Raw genomic sequence first — 21396 nt, 5'->3', positions numbered from 1 at the left:
CGGGACTGATTTGAAGCCAAAGACTGAGAGATGGAGACGGGAACGGGACCCCCAGAGAGAAATGTTTGCTCATCTTAACGTGTGGCCGTCTATTTGATAGGGAGCTAACGAGGGGGGACTGGACGCTATTCAAAACCAGCATCAGTTGCCACTGAAATGGATTTGCCTTTATTGCTTCACCTAGACTAGTGTGTCAGGATCGGGGACACATCTCACTCTCCTTAATGCTAACTACATCGCTCCTTCGTATATATGTATATTTGTAACTTTGCCTTGTCCTCCTCCTTTCCCCCGCGGTGAGATTTTTAAAGGAAGAGCTCAGTTTGTTGATCAGTTGACATCCGCATCGTAGATTATTTTTGTTGTAGCAGGTATACAGTAATGGTCGTGGTGATGGTGGGGGCTGCTTTACTTTTCCTAATAATTAGGCTAGAGGCTTTAGAAGAAGTCTCGAGGTGTCTTTAGCGTGCTGTGGCATATATAAGCACACGTTTAAGGCTTTCTACAAATCTGTGTAAAAAGTAAGCCTTTTGAGGCGTTGATTTTGCTGAAGAGGACAGAATACAGGTCTTAACTGCTACAGGGGTTACCGTGGATAAACAAAGAGCAAATATATCGAGATCGTCTTTCAAGACGACATTCAAATCTATTATGCTAAAGGTCATCTAAACGCGATATTGCGGAAAGCAGTTAACAATGATGGGAAATTTACAAATGAATATTTTCATTCTCTCTCTCTCTTTCTCTCTCTCTGACACATTCATACTTGAAATTGATCCAGGATCAAGACCCACTAGCCTGACTCACACGAGTATTGCCATTGAAGTCAATGGAGCTACTTAATTGAGTAAAGGCACCAGAATTTGGCCCTATATGTTAAAAATAGGTGTGGTGTGTGTAGTCTTTTAATTCTATAAAGGTGAGTGACTTTAGAAAATTAGGCCTTCTGTTATATATATTTTTAATTAACTTTGAAACTGTTTAGACTCTTTCAGTTAATTTCGTCGCTTATGCATTTTTAAAGTACTAGTGGTTTTTGTTCGTTTTTTGTTTTACAAAAATTGGTTCAAGTGCAAGATTACAGTAGTACATTTCTCGGGCTACTTTGTCCAGCGTTCCTTTGATTGAAATGCTTCTGTTTTAGAAAAGGTTTGTGGAATGTTGTATACACCACAGCCAGAAAATAAAATCGGTTTATATTTGTATTATTATTAAAAGCCATCAGCATTTCAAACAGGAGAAAAAGTGGCGTGTTTTCACCAGGGTGTGACAGTTAGAGGCCTGTAAAGAGATGGGATGCTCTGAATATATTCAGCATACAGTTGATATCAACAATGGAGGGGGAAAGGACTGACTGTTCTGAAAAAAAAACTTTACAAGTGCACTATTTCTCCGGGGTGGCCTGCCCCCATTTGCTCTATCGTACTTGTAGAATGCCGTGAGGCGATGTAACTATGAGAATTGTTACCCCAGGATAGTATTAAATATGTGTCTAATTCAGGATTGTAATAATACTTGGATCTGAGACACTGGGGAGTGCCTGCAACAGAAGATCAGAAAAAAAAATACGCCATTTCAGCAACTGCCTTCACTTGGGATAAGAGCTACTCTCCAATGTAACTGTCTGGATTGGAAAGGGAGACCATGGAGCTATTCCGTGTAGCAATTCTTGCTGATTCTAAAGAGGTTGCTGTTGGGTTGCATTTCTTTTCCTGAACAGAGGCGACATGCCAGAGGCTGGATCGTTTTCTTGCATGCAGTAAAGTGCTGGTTCTGCGCCTCTCCTCCTTCATTAGCCCGAATGCAGCAGAGCATTAGTAAGTGTGAAAAGCTCTCTGCTAAACTGCATCGAGAAACCGGTCTCTCCTACGGGACTGGAATCTCTTCTAGAGTCACCCCCTTTGGGAATTGTCTAAAATGTAGTCCGGTTTGATTTAGGCCTAAAGGAGGTTTCAGATAGAGATTCCAAAACTGCCCGCGGGGTGCTCCTGTCCTGCCTGCGAAATTTGGGAAGGAGCCAGTGGGACCCAACTATCTGTAAATAAACAGCGGCTTATTATATCATTATATAATTTTTGCTTTGTATTACACTGAAGTCTATGGGCCTCAGCGAAGATCTATGGCAGTGTTGTGCTTGTCGCTGGATAACACGTAGTAAAATACAGTCCCTGATGAAGAAAGTGAGAAAACAGACAAAGGGTGGGAGAGGAAACTGAGGCAAAGCCTTAATCCTAGATCCTGCCCCCATTTCAGACCCAGTTTTGCCCTATCATCGCCTTCTAGTTCTGCCCTAGGCTAGCTCCATCTTCAAACCCAGGCTCTCCTCCCCCCCAGTGCTTCCCTAAAGCACTCCTAATTCAAAAGCTCCCTTTTGTAAAGCTAATCTGGCTCCATAGCTATTATCAGTTCCAGAGCTAATTTCATCCCCAGATCCAGCTGGAACCCCAACTCCTGCTCCAGCCCTAAAGCCGCCTTTGACTCTCGCCCTCTTCCCAGTCCTCGCCTCAGTTTTAAACCTATTCCAGAACTCACTCAAATTCCTGCTCCAGACGTCACCTTAACTTCAGAGACGTGTTGCTGCCGGGCGGAGGAGGGGCTGTGAGTGATGATCAATGAGCCATGAAATGTGCGATTCACACTAGATCTTCAAGCGCTCGCAAAGGTTATACAGTAAGGTTCAAATTACAGCAATTAGCAGGGCAGCAGAAATTAATTACAACCCCCAGCTAAAGGCAGGATTCTGCCAATGCAAAACTGTTTAAAAATAAAATGAAAAGGGAGAAAATAGTGGTAGAAATTAGTGGCAGCATGGTCACCTGAGCAGGTACTCATCTTTCCCAAGGGCACACTGGGTTCCAGACTGCACTCTCCTTCAAAGCTACCCCTTCAAGTTATTGTTTTATGCCTCTCCAATTAAAGGAGATTTGGTCCTCCAGTTGCCGAGACCTGTTAGCAGAGAGTTTTGTTCCGCTTTTACCCTCTCCTCCCAACTGTGTTTCGTTGGCGTTTAACAAAACGTTCCCAGCAAAGGTAAGACTTTGTCCCGCTGGGATCTTTCAATTCTGGTAGAAAGCACCCCAGTTAGACTCAGCCACGCCATTACATTACGTTATACATCGCCCCAGTGCTCTCCACAAATGCACCCCCCAGCGTTACTCATGCAACACTCATCGAATACGCCCCATCTGTAGATATTCACTATACAGCCCAGATTCGAACTCCAGCCAGCCACGGTCACCCCTCTCTATAAATGCACCCGGCTTTACATAGACGCTGCTGTAGTGCCCAGCATCGATACTTCTTTACTACTTTTCACAAGTAGCCCCCTGGTTTACACATCCGGGTCCCTAATGCTCCCCTGCTTTATATATTCTCTTCTCTCATCCAAAGCACCCTAGGCATTGCTCTCCACTGCACCCCAGCTAGACACATCCCTTCTATCACCCGCCCATCGAGGCACTTGAGGGGGGAGATGCCTTGAGCCTGGCGGAACACATACACTGACAGAGCAATAGGTTGGCTGATGAGCGGTGAACACCGATTGCCTGTCAGGGCTAGGAGATCCAGATTTTTTTGTTACCGTATCAAAGACACAAATAATCATTAGGGTCCAATACACTGATAAATATGTGGGTAGGCGCCACCGGACAATCTGGGGACGATTCAGCGGCATCCACATTTAGCACCTTACAAAGTGTTTCTACTACCTGCGTTCATAGCAGGTGAGGGAGAAATAGAACACGCAAGGGAGAAACGGTATGGAATGCATTTGCCTACAAATAGACGGAATCTAGCTACAATGATGTATGTTCTTCTGAATTCCCAGGATTTGGGTTTTTTCCGCAGCGCACCCCCCCATCCCCGGCCCATTATAGCGCAGGGTGCTAATGGTGCATGGCTACTCTCAGCACTGGGTTTTCCTTCTGTTTACAAAGCAATTCTGTCATCAAAGGAGACAAAATCACCACTTATCTCACTCTGTCATAGTCTAATCTGCCCTGGAGGAAAACACTGCAAATGGACGAGGGGGGGGGGGGAACAAAAATCATCTAGCCCTACTTTCATTCCTAATAAGCAGCATTTAATTACGGCTGTCGGTGCTCTGGAAGATGCCAGTTGTCAGACATATGTGAAGAACAAGGAGTGAGGTGCTTAGACCAGTTAAAAAGGACACCTTTCTTATTTCACTTGCATGAGTTGTCTTTTGCTGGGGCACTCCGCAGGAGTTTCCTCCTCTTGAGTTCAACGAAAGAGCAGCCTTTGAGAAAAGTTCCCCCTACAAAAGTAAAAAGGTCCCCCTAGAACAGAGACAGTTGGTGCGGTGGTTTTGCAGGTAATCCACTTCTAGAGGAGAAACAGAAAGGAGCATTTCTTAGATTGCTTCATTTGTTTCGCAGAACATGCTGATGACAGACTGGACAGCATTATCTCTGTCAAAACATATCTCGGACCTGGAGTGACAATCATAGCAACTGACGAGCTATAATATAAAGGGCATTTTATATATGCCGGAGATGCATCGAAAATGACCCCCCACTTCTTGTATTTGAAAGACACTTCTCTGCATGGAAGTGATCGGCACCTATTTCTGCCGTGAGTTCTAGGGTACAATGGCATCTTCTCTACCGTGTGCAATGGACACCCATCGCGATTATTTCATCCTCTGCTTTGGGAATCAAAGGGGGGTTTCAGTTGACTTGAAAAGGTGCAGGGCAGCTCGCCTTAGCTGAGTTTAGAACTAGTTGTTAGGAGTTCATTCACCCCTGCTTTACGAACAAGATAGATCTGACGGGTTTCACAGCTTCTTGTGAAATAAAAACAAAATGATCATTTTCACGGGGGAAAACACCTACTATTTTGCTAGGCTTCTGTGTAAACAAGTCCATCAGGCTTCCCGCCCCTCCCCCTTTCTTTCTCTGTGCTGGTATTTTTAGTAACTTCCCCAGTAACACTTCCCTGTGTGTTTGTAGAAGAATATCACTGGCGGCTAGTAAATTTATATTTCAATAGCCACGGGCACATTTTCAACTGTACATAATAGATTAATAGCAGTTCAGGAAATTTTTACGTTGGGCGACGAGAGGGTGAAATCTTTCTTTGTCTGTGCTGAGTGAATAATTCATGTGTCTTGAAAAAGTTTGACGAGTTCTTTGGCTCCAGGTTCCATGACAGATCGACTGCCCAGCACTGGAGCTGGAGTGGCTGGAACGGCTCTGCCAACGTGGTACTTCTGCTTGCAGAATTTGTACTACTCTCACCCGCACTAAACTCAGTGGCAAACCGAGCCCCACACTGCTCATTGTTTAATTATTCTTTATCTTTAATGGAGGCCCTTGGGGAGATGATCTCAGCGTTTCTAATCCGTAAAGTGCATACAAGCAGAACATAGCACGTGTACTCCTGACTGTAATCGACAAGAGGAGAGATTCCCTTTCCCAAGGACATGATACACGTTTAAAGACGTCAAAGAGCCACACCCAAAAAGCAAGACAAAAGGAAGGAATATTATTCTAGCCTATAATGTTTTGTGCACTTGAGCTTTAGAGCTTTATTTGATTGTATTAACGGCTGGAAATGACCTATTCTTTTCATGGGAACCTTCAACACTGGTGGTGCGGACTTTTTCGGGGCACTGTTCTCCTAGAAAGCTTGTCGGGATCGGCATTAACTAGGAAAAAACAGGGAGTGTGGTTTTTGGACACAAAACAAGACGATCAACTTGGTAGTTGTGTTTCACACGGAATTAAATTAAATGTTAGTATTCAAACGTAAGGGCTTTAGATCGGAGTGTACAAATAATAGCTGATTAACGCCTTTGAGTATTGCATTTTCTAAACTGGCGGTTTATTTTTTCACACTGCATACATTTACAGCCAGTGCAATGCTGCTCCATGATCTGCATAAATAAAGATCCTGGGATTTGTAAGAAAGATTTCGTAGTTGAACCTCAAGTGCCTGTAGAGGGGGGTTATGATTGTAAATGAGGCAAATATAACCAATAATTACAACGTAAGAAAAAACATCCTCAGAGTTTCCCTCAATAGATTGCCAGCGTGCAGGGTCTCGCTGAGCAAGGATCTCAGTGCAAAAGAGAGGATGAAAGAAAGGAAAAGAGAGGAGAGAAAAAGAAGACAAAAGTTTTCCTAAATGTTTGTTGCCAGCCAGATGTTTGATCCCCTCTGTTAAATCGCGTTTGCGAGGTTGGTTTCAGAGACTTTGAGGCTCTTTGACTATTTATTATTATTTTAGAGAGTTTTATTTGGATGAGACCTGGGTTTCTGGGTGGAGCTGCCCGAATACTTTTTCTTTTCGTGGGAGTTTGGTTAGTTTCCTGCATTAGCAGCTTCGGGGTATGATAAGATGTGTGAGAACGATAAAACTTTCCCCAAATCATCCTGTTTACATACATCACTGCTCGTCACCAAGGTCCCCAAGGTGCTCCCGGGAAGAAAAACACCTTGTGCAACAGGTACATTCTATCAGTGAAAGACAAGTTCAGTGTCATCTTCAAATGCCTGCCAAAGAAACGACAACCCGGTGGAGTATAAGCGATCTCCTGTCCTTTCAGCCCAATCGATTGCTGCAACATAACACCCTGAACTGGGTGCTATCAAGTGGCAAAATAAGGGCCCGATCCTTCTGATGTTACCACCAAAATGCATTTCTTCCAGGGAACAGGATGGGCCCAGGATTGCTGTACTGGGCTAGACTGTAGCGCCAGGAAAGTGCTAGGCACTGAAAGACGCACGCAATAAAATGAAGGCCCTTGATGAATGGTTCAGGCCAATTGCTGAACACGCGTGTCACTGCTGGGCTGCGTTAGCCCGGAGCACAGGGGTGAGATAGACTAAGAAGTGGCTGATGCTGTGACACGTTCCTCAGGCATCGCCGCATTACTTTGGGTACAACCCACTTCAGCGGTGCAACCTGCAGCTTCAAAGGCAGTGGGTGCAGATCCTGCCGCCACGTGCTTGCGTGTGCAGCAACTGGCAGAATAGACCCAGGGGAACAAGTAGAATCCAACAGATGACGAAGAAGGGAAAATATCTGTCCAATTGCAGAGACCCCTTACCTGACATCCTGTACCCCTTACCTCTCTGTGTGTCCAACTTGCTTGCGGTTTTCACTGACGCACCTTTGCATTGCATGGGATAAAAAAGGTGTATTAAACTCCCAAACCTTGCATAAGGTGTCTGCTCTTTGTCCCTTAGCTCCTATGTTCAGGGAGCCCATAGATACATTGACTGGACTGAGTTGTCTTCAAACCAAACCAAATGCAATGTTGATCGTTCTTTCCTATATCATGTTATACAGCAATGTGGTTTCTGGTGCACTTTTGTGCACACAACTGAAACATCACTTTAGTTTAAAACAATAATTTCTAAGCAATTAGTCAGTGTAGTGGTTTGTGCCTTTAAGTGTGTGTGTTGGGGTGTGTATGCGTAAACAATTGAACTGGCCAAAATACTGAGGGTTAAAACCACATATCTTGGTGCAAATGCAGCATGTATACTGCCTATTCTCTACACTTGCATATGTAATCACATGATTCAAAAGGTACTAAATACTCAGGATAGAAGTTGCATTATATCAAAAATTGTCAGTTACTCCATATTCCATCAGCTACACAACTCCCTAAAAGCAGGTCCCTAGAGCTTTTTCTCATTACCTGTTATATTTGCTTACCTCAGGAAAGAATTTTAAAAATAACTGCCAACTCAGCCTAGGACCTGAAAATCAAAATGTGTTCTATCTGCCTCGGTCTTCATCCCCAATAATGAAGAGTTTGCAGTTGGAATAAAGTGACATTTTTGCTGATAATGCACAAGGTGGAGTAGAATCCAGTGGTTCTATTGGCCCTGCCATCCAAACAGTATCAACTTCTTTTTTTTTTTTTCCCCTTCAGTAAAGTCGGAAGATCTAATTCAAAGACAAGGAAGCAGATATGTGGGTAAGAATCCTAAATGTGACATGTCAAATCTAGATATAATATACTTGCTATTAAAATATGTCAATAAATCATGCTATAAGGGACTGATCTCACCCCTCTTCTTTAGGCAAAACTCCCATTGACGTCACTACTCTGCTTCTGCTCAGGTGGATTCCAAAATTCCCGGTGACTTCAGTGGGAGCAAGACCAGCCCTTCTCTCAGCTCCTCCATGCTACAATATTACTTTGTAATTTTATAGTGATTTTCATTTGACTATCTCAGAGCACTTAGTTCTATAATAAGCTTCAAAAACATAAAGAGTGGATTATTAGTAGTATATCTAATTTATATATGGGTAAACTGAAGTAAAGATGAGCTAAGGGATTTGCCCCAGGTCATTCAGCTGGCTGATGGCAGAGCAAGAGATGTAAACCAGGCAGTATCCTTCCCTGAGTTAACCACTAGACCACACTCCTTTCCTCCAACTCACTCTGATCATGCATTCCACTGCCAGAAGTCAAAGGGAGCTGCAGGTGCTCAGAACCTCTGAAAAACAGATCACTTTAATTTAGGTGCCTAAGTTTGCATTTAAGTTTATACTGTAACTACCTGGTCAGAACAGAGTGAGTTAAAGGAGTTTCAGTCTTTAATGCATTTAATAAAACACTGTCATGACTCAGATACATATTTAAAAAACACCACCTGATATTTCCCATAGCAAAGCTTAAGTAAAATATACTTTTTTATATCTATGCTAATGTTAGAAATGTTGTCTGCAAGGCATCTATTTTTATAAGTGTAAAATAATTACCAAAAGCCATATTACTGGAAAATGACTGTTGGAGGCTCTGATGTCCAGGACAATATTAATCCACACAAAAATCTAAGAGAAGTTTTTAACAAGAAATTTACCAGGCTTAATCTAGAACAGCTTGCATGCAGCTGCAATTCATTTAGCCTTTAACATTATGTTTAACCATTGTCCTAACACACACATGCATCCCATGGCATTTAATGGTATGAAAAGCAATCCTGTACAGCTAAGTGACTTGTCACTGGTGTGTGTTTGTGTGTGTGTGTGTGTGTATGTGTAGAGTGTGAGGTGGGAACGCTGCATTTGCTTTGAGAAAAATAAAAACATGGAACAGGATGCAACACTGAACAGGATGCTTTTCCGGTTGGTGGTCTATCTTGTGAGACTCATTTGTTTGACTAACTTTTGTTTACATGTAATTTTACACTATCGTGTTTAAGTCAATGAGGGCCTGATTCACTGAACTATTCCAACGTGAAATCTCTCTGAGTCAAGAACAGGCCCTGTACTGGGCTAGATCCTTCGGGGGCAGTGTGGCCCCTTTGTGCTGCTCTCCAAGCATAATCTTGCCCTAACGCTCAGCGAAGATCAGCACACTGTAAGGGTGATCTGTGAAGGTTGAAAAGATGCTGTAGTTGTTCTTATGCCAGCTTCTTCCCTCCATAGCAGGAAGAAGGGAGTTTGGTTGGAGGACTGCGGTCATTATAACTGGGATGAGCCTGTATTACACTGACCCTGGGCATTTGCAGACTCTTGTGTTCATTAAGCATAAACTGGATCTGTTCCAGATTACTTTACCAGCGCACACACCGACTGACTGTGGCTCTGCATAGAGCAGCACCAGGACACTCAATCCCATTAGCTTCAGGGAGTAACAGTCACTCACCAGCTCTGAAAAAAACCGGTCAAGGATTTCCAAGGAATTACAATATGGTAACACACACTTGGCTTCTTTCCAAAGTCAGCTCTTCAGCTGCAAAGGTTAGCTGGCAATTGTTACAGCCTCAACTCTAACAGTTACTAATAGTAAAGGGTATTTTGGTGTTGTTTTGTTTGTTTTAAGTCCAATACTGAGGGTGCTGGTACAAGTATATAGATACATGGGAAGTGCAGAGAAAACAGACATTACTGGAAAATAATGGGAGGGGCCACACATAAGTACTCAGAAAGGAAAAGGCAACCTCATGTTTGCATCAGAAAAACAAAATGATGCATCATTCTTATTATGAAACAGGCAATGGATATAACAATAATCATCCATTTTTCTTCACCTGGGCACTAATTCTGGTCATAGGGTGCTGGAACTAGGGGTGCTGGCATCCCCTGGCTTGAAGTGGTTTCCATCATATACAGGATTTATAGTTTGGTTCAAAGATTTTCATCACCCCTACTATACAAATTGTTCCAGCGCCCCTGATTCTGGTACAGAGTTATAAATACCGGGCAGCCACATTTTCTATTTACAAGGTAGGTTTAAATGATTGCTTAGCCTCAACCCATTTGGAAACAAAAAACAGCACCAAGACTAATGATCAGCTCAGTTAACATTACCCACTTCAGTTGACAGTGCATTTTATATACCTGAATTCATGGTGTTAGAAAACTTCTGAGAAAGGAACTGCCTAAAAGTAAACCCTGAATTCCTTTTTCTAATCCTTTGGCGCCCCTCTGTGTCTGCATTTGGTTAATTCTAAGGAAGAGTTTTGTCAAGGTCTTTCCCACTCACCCCCCAACCAGGAAACAGGAACATTGTAGTTACATGCTGAAAATACTCACTGTAACTTTAAGGAGGATCTGGAGAATATTACTGAGACAGTGATTCCCAATAGTTATGTTAAAGTTAGCTCAATGCAATTTTCCACTAGCTTCTTCTATATGGCCTTAACTAGACCAGTGGTTCCCAAACTGGGGTTTGTGAAATGTTAGAGGGGGTTCTCAGGAAAAAAATCCCTAATGGCAGACAGAGCTGTCCCTGGGGACCCTGGGCAGGATGGGGCCAGCAGCCCCGACCCCCTGGACTTCCAAGAGCTAAGCAGATCAAAGCAAGCATCTCTATCACACTGAGGAGATTTAAACTTCAAGTCTCCATATAAGAAATGGAAAGGGAGGTGGATATTTTTTGCTGTTTTTAAAATTAAATATGCAGCTTGTATTGTTTTAAAAATTATTATGAAGAACAAGTTTAAGCTTTGTTGTAACGTGCGTTGTTTGCCTGGACTGCTCAAGACCTGAATGCTTGTGTAGGAGGAACTCTTTGAGTTGGCTTCTTAAATACCTTCCTGATGTTTCACATCTGGTACTCCTTGATGAAACATAGGAGCCTTGTCTTATAACAGGCTTATTCAAAGTGATACAAGCTACGAAAGTGAGATCTTGGAAGAGTGTTGCCATTTTCATAATGTAATACAAATACTGTAATGATAAATAATAATTAATGTGTAATAAGTATGTCATAAAAACAAATTTTATATATCCAAGATCACTGCTTTTATAATTTATACTCAGGTAAAGGAGAAAAGCCCTGGAAACATTTATTTTTAGGAGGGGGTTCGTGAGACTTGACATTTGAGTGAAAGGGGTTGTTCACAGGTTGTTAAAGTTTGGGAACCACTGAACTAGACTAACCGCAGTAGTGTTGCCAACTCTTGTGATTTTATCTCTTTGCTGTCTTTCTTAGAGCCCTTGCTCTTGGAGTGATGTGATAATGTGAGAATCTCAGTTTTGGATTTTAAAAAATTCTAGTCTTCACCATTGTGGAGACAATTTGAAATTGAAAATGTGTCCTAAAGGGTAAAAAACCAGATGGCAAATAAAAATAATCCAATTTATTATGATTAAATCTCATTTTGGGGGGAGTCTGCCATGAATGTCGGGACTGGAAATCCTGTACTTCAATGGAATGTTGTCTGCATCAGGTCTGTAGTATCAGGTCCAATATGTTCCAGACTAGGGCAGGAGGACAGGAGTAGAGGAATGTCTGCCAAAACGGTGGGAATACCCTAACTGGGATCTACAAGTACTATCGGTAAGGTAGACGTCATTATTCATACCCATTTTATAGATAAGTGAGGTACAGAGAACTAGCCACAGTGAGCTAGTTGAAAAACTTCAGAGGAGAAAAAACACAGGAGCCAGTTCTGCCTTGAGTTACAGAATATGACATCTGAAGTCAATGGGAGCTGCAGATTTGGGTCTTCAAAGTCCATGCTCTAATCCTGTGCTCTACCCTATATATTTATTTAAAAACATGTTGGATCTATGCAGCCCTGCTTTAGGCTGTGTTGAAAACATACACAGTGTGATAGGTCTCATTAGGGTAATACCGTGCACAAGCTATGACAGACTACCGCTTGTCTCCACAATCAGCTTCCCCTCAACAACCTGAAGCTGGCCTTTTTATGTCATGTGTGTTAATATTCACACTTTCTCCTCTATTAAACAGCTGCAGCTCTTGAAAACACACCACGGTCTTCTATTTTTTTTTAAATACATGTCTTTGATGGTTGGTATGCTCATTTAATTTTCCACCACTATAGTGATCACTGCATCACTTCATTCATTCTCACACAGCAGCTTCACTCATCCTGGGTAATTTGGTCACTAACTCTTGAAAAAAAGACATACCCTACCCTTCAGCAAAGTGGCAGCCTTATAATAAGCTTCTTATCAATCTGATTAACCACTGAATATCTTTTTTTCTAGCTGAGCTTAATGCTGGACAGAATGTTCTATAAGATGTCAAAAGTGTCTTTAGTTTCTGAGATCAGTTAACAGGTGCTGACCAATAGGTGCTGCAGATTTCTCTCTTTGGATAAGCAGTTAATTTACATCACATTGATCATGAGCTTCCTTAGCCAATTCATAAACAGCAGTGAGTGGTGTTCAGCCCTTGGCATTCTCTGTTGACTCCTTTTCTTCATTTCTCTCCTTGGGCAGGAACAGACAGAAAGCAGCTTTTGTGTAACTGCTGTGAGCCAAGAACCAAAATTCTTCAGTGTCGAGTGAAAAGATGGAAAAATACAAAAATATGCAAGTCCTCCAATAGTCTGGAGATTGTAGACATGTAACTTGATCTCCAGAACAACCTGAACTGCCACATCATTAATTGATTAAGCCCCATCATATAGCAGGTCTTCAGCTTGTTTGTATATCTTTACTTATCTACGTCTTTGTTTATATGTATGTGTGTGTGCTCACATGCACATCTATACATTGGATAGAAGGATGGAATCTGGCTAATAAGGATTCTGAACATATATGTGATATGGCCAGGACACAATAGTCCTGTTACATCTCATAAAATCTTACACACAAATATACACGTTTCTCAGCTGCTTGAAGAAACTTGGACCTCAGCTTTGGGCTGCCTTGTGCTCCCTAATTGTACAAACGTCCTGGAAGAAACACACACTGTGGGGAAGAATTGTATGAAAGAGTATAAAAACAGACAAAGGACCAGTTCCAAAGCCAACAGGAGTCAATAGAAAGGTTCCCCCCACAGCAGACCCACAGAGGATTTACAAGAAATCTAGATGAAACATTTTAATAGAGGGGACCCCTGTGATCAGGGCCGGCTTTAGGAAGTGCGGGGCCCGATTCGAACAGTTTTGACGGGGCCCCAGCAGGGATGACTAAAAAAAGAACCACGTAAACAAACACATGGGGTTTGTACTCACCAGGCGGCGCTCCTAGTCTTCGGCGGTGGGGCCTTCACTCGCTCCGGGTCTTCGGTGGCACTGAAGGACCTGCCGCTGAAGTGCTGCCGAAGACCCGGAGCGAGTGAAGGACCCGCCACCGAAGTGCTGCTGAAGATCCGGAGAGCTGCCGGGTTAGTAAAAATTAAAAAGGAGCCTCTTGCCAGGGAAGGGATTCTCGGCCACTTGCCCCCACCCCGGCGGCTCTGCCACTGGGCGCGGGGCCCTCTTAGGCGCGGGGCCCGATTCGGGGGAATTGGTGGAATTGGCCTAAAGCCGGCCCTGCCTGTGATCATCTAGTCTGACCTCCTTGATAACACAGGCCATAGGACTTCCCCCAAGACTTCTTCCATCAAGCTCAGATGCTTTTGCTTGAGCTAGCGCACCGCTTTTAGAAAGACACCTAGTCCTGATTTAAAGACTTCAAGGGATGGAGAAATTGAGCACATCCCTTGATAAAGTTGCTGCACTATTAAAAAACTGCACCTTTTTCCATTTGAATTTGCCTAACGTTAACTCCCAGCCATTGGACTGTGCTATATTTTTTATCTGCTCTATTAGAGAGCCCTATAATATCTCTTCCCCTGGGATATCTATTTACTTATAGATCGTGAATAAGTCACCTCTTAACCTTCACATAGACACATTAAATAAATTGAGCTCTTTAGGGTTTATGCTCTGTGCCCCGCCCCCCCAGTCCCTCACACACATGTAAACCACCCCTGAAAGAAAAGTCTACCCAGGGACTTGGAACCCAATTTCTGGCCAGGATCATCCCAGACATTTCATTCAGGCAACATACACTAAGCGATGACCACATTAACCTTGAGCAGTGAAGTATAATCCCTTACCTTTATTTTGTGCCTTCCTTTCACAGTCTTTTCTCAGAGAAGAAATTTGTTCTCCCCAAAAAAAGGAAAATATTAGTTTCATAAATGGTGTTTCACAGAGTAGGCACAGCTAGGTTCAAAACCCAGCCACATAATCAAGACAGATTGGTTTCTGACAGAAAAGTTTCAGGTAAAAACAGGTTTGTACTCATCACATGCGACTTAACATGTTATCTAAATAATGGATCTGTTCTATTTTCTACAGAGCACAACAAAATTTGTCAGGCCGAATTGCAGCACACTTAAGCTCCAAGTGGATGTGTAAGCATGCAGCTGGTACCACCATGTTTACATAATGTACTGCAGATTCAGGGGAATAATCTAAAGTAACAGTTAAAGTTTGCTGGCAGAAATAGGCCACCTATATTTTAAGCTAAATTAGCTGCAGATTTGAATGGTCTCACATCCTGAATTATGGTATAGGGAGGCTGTGCTGCTGGTTGAAAGGGAATTGTATAGTGTGTGGGTGCCAATTAAGGGCAGCATTATTAATATCATGACTGAGCATTTGACCAGGCCCAATATGAATACAATACATTCTAATCTAAACCTTAAAGCTAAAAGTATGTATCATGTAAGAAGTCTAAGTCACTGGCATGGAGTATCAGACCATTACGACAATTAAATTTGTGCGTAAGTACACAAGGGTCAAAGTCACCACAATGCAGGTCTTTAGTCCAAGGTAGGTGGTTCACAGAGCCTTGCTCTTCTCATCATCCTCAGGGCTCCATGTTCCACTCCACCCGTTAGTGCAGAAGCAAGCCTAAGACCATGCCTCTTGCAGGAGAATGGTTTTCACAATGCCTTCCTGGACATTGAGAAGTGTGAGAACATGGCCTGCGATGTTCTATTCCAATGGGTATCAGTGTTTCCAAGTGGGAAGTTGTAATAAATACAGGAAACACAATAGAAAAGAATCACCAGAACCATAGGAGATTCCTGGTCTATTCTTGGCCCCAAACTGGTGCAGACCTGTCCAATTTAATGGGAAATATTACCTCTCTTTAATGGATGACTACTTACAGATTATTGAAACAGAGCTGTTGCAAAACAAATTGAGTCACAACATATTAACAAATGGTAAATGGCAGTTTGATCTCTGTGGGAGTCCAGATGAGCTAACAGATAATAACCCATGATTCACAAATGACTTATTTCAGCACTTCTCTTTGATGCATCAGCGTAAGCACATCATGTTAAGGTTTTACACTGTACTTTCAAATTGGCTAGCAGCGTCGTCCTGGAACCCCACAATGCCATGCTTACACAGTCACAAGTACAATTGTAAGTATAAAATCAGTCAATTTCACAAAAACTGTCAAATGCTTTACTGTATCTTTGCCTCTTCTCTATTTAACCATTTTTATGCCAAGTGTCCCAGTACCAAATTTGTCTCAATATTTCAATCCCTAAAACAGAGGGGAACTCTGAGATATTACTGCATATGTTATTTATGGAATTCAAATTTCCTGTATTTTCAGTGTCAACGAAGTTTAAACAAACATTGATATACTGTAAAAATCTCAGTGGAACGCCTTTAGAGTTAGAAAAATTACAACAATTTCCACACTTATGATTAGTTCATCTATGCTGAATTCCTTTAGAAATGCACCCAGTATAAATTACTTTTGAATTATGTTTTTCTTGGTCTCAAAACCCTTTTTGTTGTTATTACAGAAGAAAATATTGTGATAAATTAATCAACACTGCCATCTATTGGTAAATATTTTGAAATACAGAGCTTCAGACATTCTCAGTTTATGAATATCCATTTCTTTATATAGTGGGTGGTATTTTATAGAATTTGTACCCAATGACTCAGTTTTTCAACAATTTTCTATTTATCAGGATAATTTGGAAAATACATTGAAGGGCATAATGCAATCAAATGGAAGCATGTTTACTTAATACTACACATTCCACATTTATGAGAGGTAATTAAGTGTGAATAGTATTTCTGTGGGTATATTCTAAAACTTGTTTCTACTTGGGATTATTTTCTTCCTGCAGGTACAAACTCACATCACTTTTGAAGCTACACCTGTGGTTTACTGTTGCACTGTAGAATTGGGCGAGTACTTAAAACAAGTTTCTGCAAATATCTATTCAAATGCACCTATCTGGCATTTGCTTTCCATGCAGCTTCTGCTGAAAAATTTCACTGGCCAGGATAGTCACCAAAACCATGAAATGAAGCAACAATTGCACAGAGTTATTGGAAAGTGAATTTCAAATGTGCAATTGTGCGTATTTGCACTGGAAAACTGGTTTTCAGATTTATGCTCATCAAATCAGGGAAGAGAACCCGACCACTGGCCCACTCTCCTGCGCCTGCCCCTCCCCCTCCTCTTCTCCCCACAATCTCCTCCCTTCCTATCCATGCCCTCAATCTCTGGTTCAGGTCAGCGCCTATGGGAGCACAGTATGACAGAACCAAAAGTTTGATATATATTTTGAAACATTTTAAAATAGTCTATAAATAACCTAATTTTAAACATTGCTCTGTATACACATGATAATGGGACTCTCTGAGTGTCAGCTGGGTCACAGCTACAAGTAACAGCTAAGAGGGAAAAGACAAGTGGAAAAAATAGAGAAACACTTTAATCACATACACACACACACTCTGCACCGAGCATTTTCTGCACCCTGGTTCAGCATGCAGGGAGACAGGACAGGGTGGTCTTGAGGCTGGTGCAGAGAAAAGAGCAAAATGGCAAACAAAGGATGGCTTGTTTCAGCCCAGGAAAAGCTAAACCGCCCTTTTTTAAAGCTAAATAGCTCTTCATTTTCCCAGTTTCTTCTTGTGCATGTGGCTGGGCTGGCCAACATAAGTTCTTCCTTTTCCACTCAAGCCTCACTTCCAGGTTTCCACAGCCTTCTTTTTATATCCCTGCTCTAATGAGCTCCTAATTAATCTGCTCCCTGCACACTTCTCTATGCGATATATGCAGTGTCCCGTGGATTCTATAGTTCCCTACCTGCAGAATTTGCTAGAGAATTCACCCTTTGCTGCAGAACTGTGCTCCAAAATCTCAGCTTTCACTTTATTAACGTTATGCTTCTAGCCCATATGGTTGCAAAGATAACCTTGAAAATGTGAACAGAGCATAAATGCATGTGTGAGTCTATAAAGAGCTTGAAACGATGATTCAGAGATGTGAGCTGCCCCAGTCAGTCACTGTGCTAAGGGTCCCTGTCATAACTATAAAGGGAAGGGTAACAGCTGTGTACAATACTATAAAATCCCTCCTGGCCAGAGACTGCAAAATCCTTTTCCCTGTAAAGGGTTAAGAAGCTCAGGTAACCTGGCTGAACCCTGACCCAAAGGACCAATAAGGGGACAAGATATTTTCAAATCTTGGTGGGGGGAAGGCTTTTGTCTGTGCTCTTTGTTCTGGTGTTTGTTCGCTCTTGGGACTGAGAGGGACCAGACATCAATCCAGGTTCTCCAAATCTGTCTGAACAAGTCTCTCATATTTCAAACTTGTAAGTAAACAGCCAGGCAAGGCGTGTTAGTTTTATCTTTGTTTTCTCAACTTGTAAATGTACCTTTTTGCTAGGGTGTTTACCTCTGTTTGCTGTAACTTTGAACCTAAGGCTAGAGGGGGGTCCTCTAGGCTCTTTAAGTTTGATTACCCTGTAAAGTTATTTTCCATCCTGATTTTACAGAGATGATTTTTACCTTTTTCTTTAATTAAAAGCCTTCTTTTTAAGAACCTGATTGATTTTCCTTGTTTTTAGATCCAAGGGGGTTGGTTCTTGATCCACCAGGAGTTGGTGGGAGAAAGGAGGAGGGATGGTTAATTTCTCCTTGTTTTAAGATCCAAGGGGTTTGGATCTGTATTCACCAGGGAATTGGTGAAGAGTCTCTCAAGGCTACCCAGGGAAGGGAATTAGCACATTGGGAGTTGTGGCAGTGGACCAGATCTAAGCTGGTAGTTAAGCTTAGAAGTTTTCATGCAGGCCCCCACATCTGTACCCTAAAGTTCAGAGTGGGGAAGCAGCCTTGACATGGTGGCAGAGCGGTGGGATCATTTTAAACCAAAAGCCAGTAAGATTTTTTTTCTCCTTTCTAGCTGCTTGGAAAGCAGAGCTGAAGGTAGATGCATATCTGATCTCTCCTTGCCTGAAGGCAGAGGTGTTAAGTTTTTTTAACAATGGTCTTTGTTAAGAGAAGGGTTCAAGCAGTGAGCAAACAGCTGGCAAAAGGAATTTACAAGCTGAATTTTTTTTTTTCTTTCTACCTCTTGGGGATAGCTAGTTAGAAAGTCTCTGTTACCTGAGCAGCCTGAGCTGAGTGCATCCCAGTTTCAGTGAACTGCAGAGGGGGTGTGACCCAGCACAAGAAAACAGGAAAATGAGTACCAGTGAAGTAGCTAACAAACTAGAACTGGCCAGACTAGAAGCAGAAGAAAATGAAAGGAAACATCAGAGACTGCTCCAATTAAAAGAACTCGAGAAAGCAGCTACTGGAAGAGAAGAGAAAGCCAAAGAGGAGGCCCACAAGAGAGCCATGGAGCAAAAAGAAAAAAAGAGATGGAGCTAAAAAAAAAAGAGATGGAGGAGAGAAAAAGAGAAGAGAAAGCCAAAGAGGAGGCCCACAAGAGAGCTATGGAGCAAAAAGAAAAAGAGATCGAGCTGAAAGAAAAAGAGATGGAGGAGAGAGAAAGAGAGAGGAAGCATGAACTGGAATTAGCACAGGCTAGGCCGGATATACCAGCCAATCCTAGCAACCCCTCTCTAGGTACCACTTCCCATCCCAGAAAATTCCCCACCTACAAGGCAGGCGATGATACTGAGGCCTTCTTAGAAAATTTTGAAAGGGCCTGCCTTGGGTACAGCATCACTACAGACCAGTACGTGGTAGAGCTGAGGCCGTAGCTCAGTGGACCCTTAGCAGAGGTGGCGGCTGAAATGCCTAAGGAACACATGAACAGTTATGAACTTTTTAAAAACAAGGCCAGAATCAGAATGGGGCTAACACCAGAGCATGCCCGTTGGCGGTTCAAAGCCCTGGAAACCAGACTTGTCATTTACCCAACATGCCTACCACATTGGGAAAAATTGGGATACCTGGATATCAGGAGCAAATGTTAAATCTACGGAAGAGTTGCCCTTTCTAATGCAAATGGAGCAGTTTTTAGAGGGTGTTCCTGAGAAAATAGAAAGGTACATCCTAGATGGGAAGCCCAAAACTGTAACTGAGGCGTGGGAAATTGGAGCCAAATGGGTGGAGGTGGCAGAAAAGAAAAAAACTAGTAGCAGTTGTAGCGAATATCAGAAGGGGCAACCCAAAACAAAACCTTACCACCGGGGACAACCCAAGGCCCCACCTACCTCCCAAGGGAAACCCCAGACGCCTTCTCACCCCACCACACCAGTCTCCACCAACCAACATTGCCCCGGTGATACCTTAGCAGGGCGATGTTTTAAATGTAATGAACTGGGACATATGAAGGCCCACTGCCCCAAGAACCCCAACCAATTACAGTTCATTACACCACAATCACACCAAAGATCCCCAGGCCCAGATGCCTCTCTCATACCCTCAGAGCGAAGGGAAACCTTGAGAGTGGGCGGAAAGAAGGTTATCGCTTGGAGGGACACTGGGGCACAAGTGTCAACTATCCACCAATCCCTAGTGGACCCCAAACTCATCAACCTGGAGGCTTCAGTGACAATTCAACCCTTCATGTCACACTCTGTAACCTTGCCTACAGCCAAGTTACATGTCCAGTACAAGGGCTGGTCAGGAATGTGGACTTTTGCAGTCTATGACAATTATCCCATCCCCATGCTGCTGGGGGAAGACTTGGCCAACCATGTGAAGCTAGCCAAGAGGGTGGGAATAGTCACCCGCAGCCAGGCTAAGCAAGCTTTCACCCCCATCCCTGTTCCTGAGCCATCCACCAGGGCCCCGTCTGTGTTACCAGAGACCCAGACAAAGGTGGTGGAACCGGATCCCCTGCCAACGACTGCAACAGCCGTAGTGAATCCAATCCCAGAGACCCAGCCAAAGCCAGTCCCAGAACAGGAACTGGTAACACAACCAGCGCCAGAACCATTGTCAGCACTGAGTACAGCGTTTGCAAACCCGTCTACAACTCCAACGCCAGAGGGCACCAGTGAGCCTGAACTGGCAGAAGCAGCAGATAACCCTACCCAAAAGGCTCAGCCAGAGCCTGAAATACAACATAGTGCACCAGCGGACAGCGGTTCACAGTCAACAGAAACAGCCCCAGCACCTGCATCGCTTCCAGAGGGACCAAGCCCAAGTCCACAGTCCAAGGAGGAACTGATGTCTCCAGCATCAAGTGAACAGTTCCAGGCTGAGCAGGAAGCAGATGACAGTCTTCAGAAAGCTTGGGCGGCGGCACGGAGCACCCCACCACCTTTCAGCTCTTCTAACTGATCCCGGTTTGTGGTAGAACAAGGACTTTTATACAAGAAGACTCTTTGTGGTGGGCACCAGGAAGACTGGCATCCTCAAAGACAGTTGGTAGTTCCCACTAAGTATCGGGTAAAGCTCTTGAGCTTAGCCCATGATCATCCCAGTGGCCATTCTGGGGTGAACAGAACCAAAGACCGGTTGGGGAAGTCCTTCCACTGGGAGGGAATGGGCAAGGACGTTGCTAATTATGTCTGGTCTTGTGAGGTGTGCCAACGAGTGGGAAAGCCCCAAGACCAGGTCAAAGCCCCTCTCCAGCCACTATCCATAATTGAGGTCCCATTGGGATTTCTGTAAATCTTATTTCATCACATAAAAGAACAGGTTCTACCAATCCCAAAGGATCGGACACATTACCTCCCAGGTTAATGAATGTTTCAGATCTTACCCAACTACATGCTACAGCTAATTCTTATTTACTAGACTAAAATTTATTAAAAAACAAAAGAGTATGGTTACAAGATCAATGAATTGAACTCATGTCTGTATGTATATTGAAGTTCAGATTCATAGCAGAGGTGGTGAGCTTTGTAGTTGCAAAGACTCATAGACTCATAGACTCATAGACTCATAGACACCAAGGTCAGAAGGGACCATTATGATCATCTGGTCTGAC

Source organism: Malaclemys terrapin, chromosome 2 (genome assembly GCF_027887155.1).
Source record: "Malaclemys terrapin pileata isolate rMalTer1 chromosome 2, rMalTer1.hap1, whole genome shotgun sequence".
Classification (NCBI taxonomy): domain Eukaryota; kingdom Metazoa; phylum Chordata; order Testudines; family Emydidae; genus Malaclemys; species Malaclemys terrapin.
The sequence above is the reverse complement of the archived record's forward strand: the minus strand, read 5'-3'. Positions refer to the sequence as shown.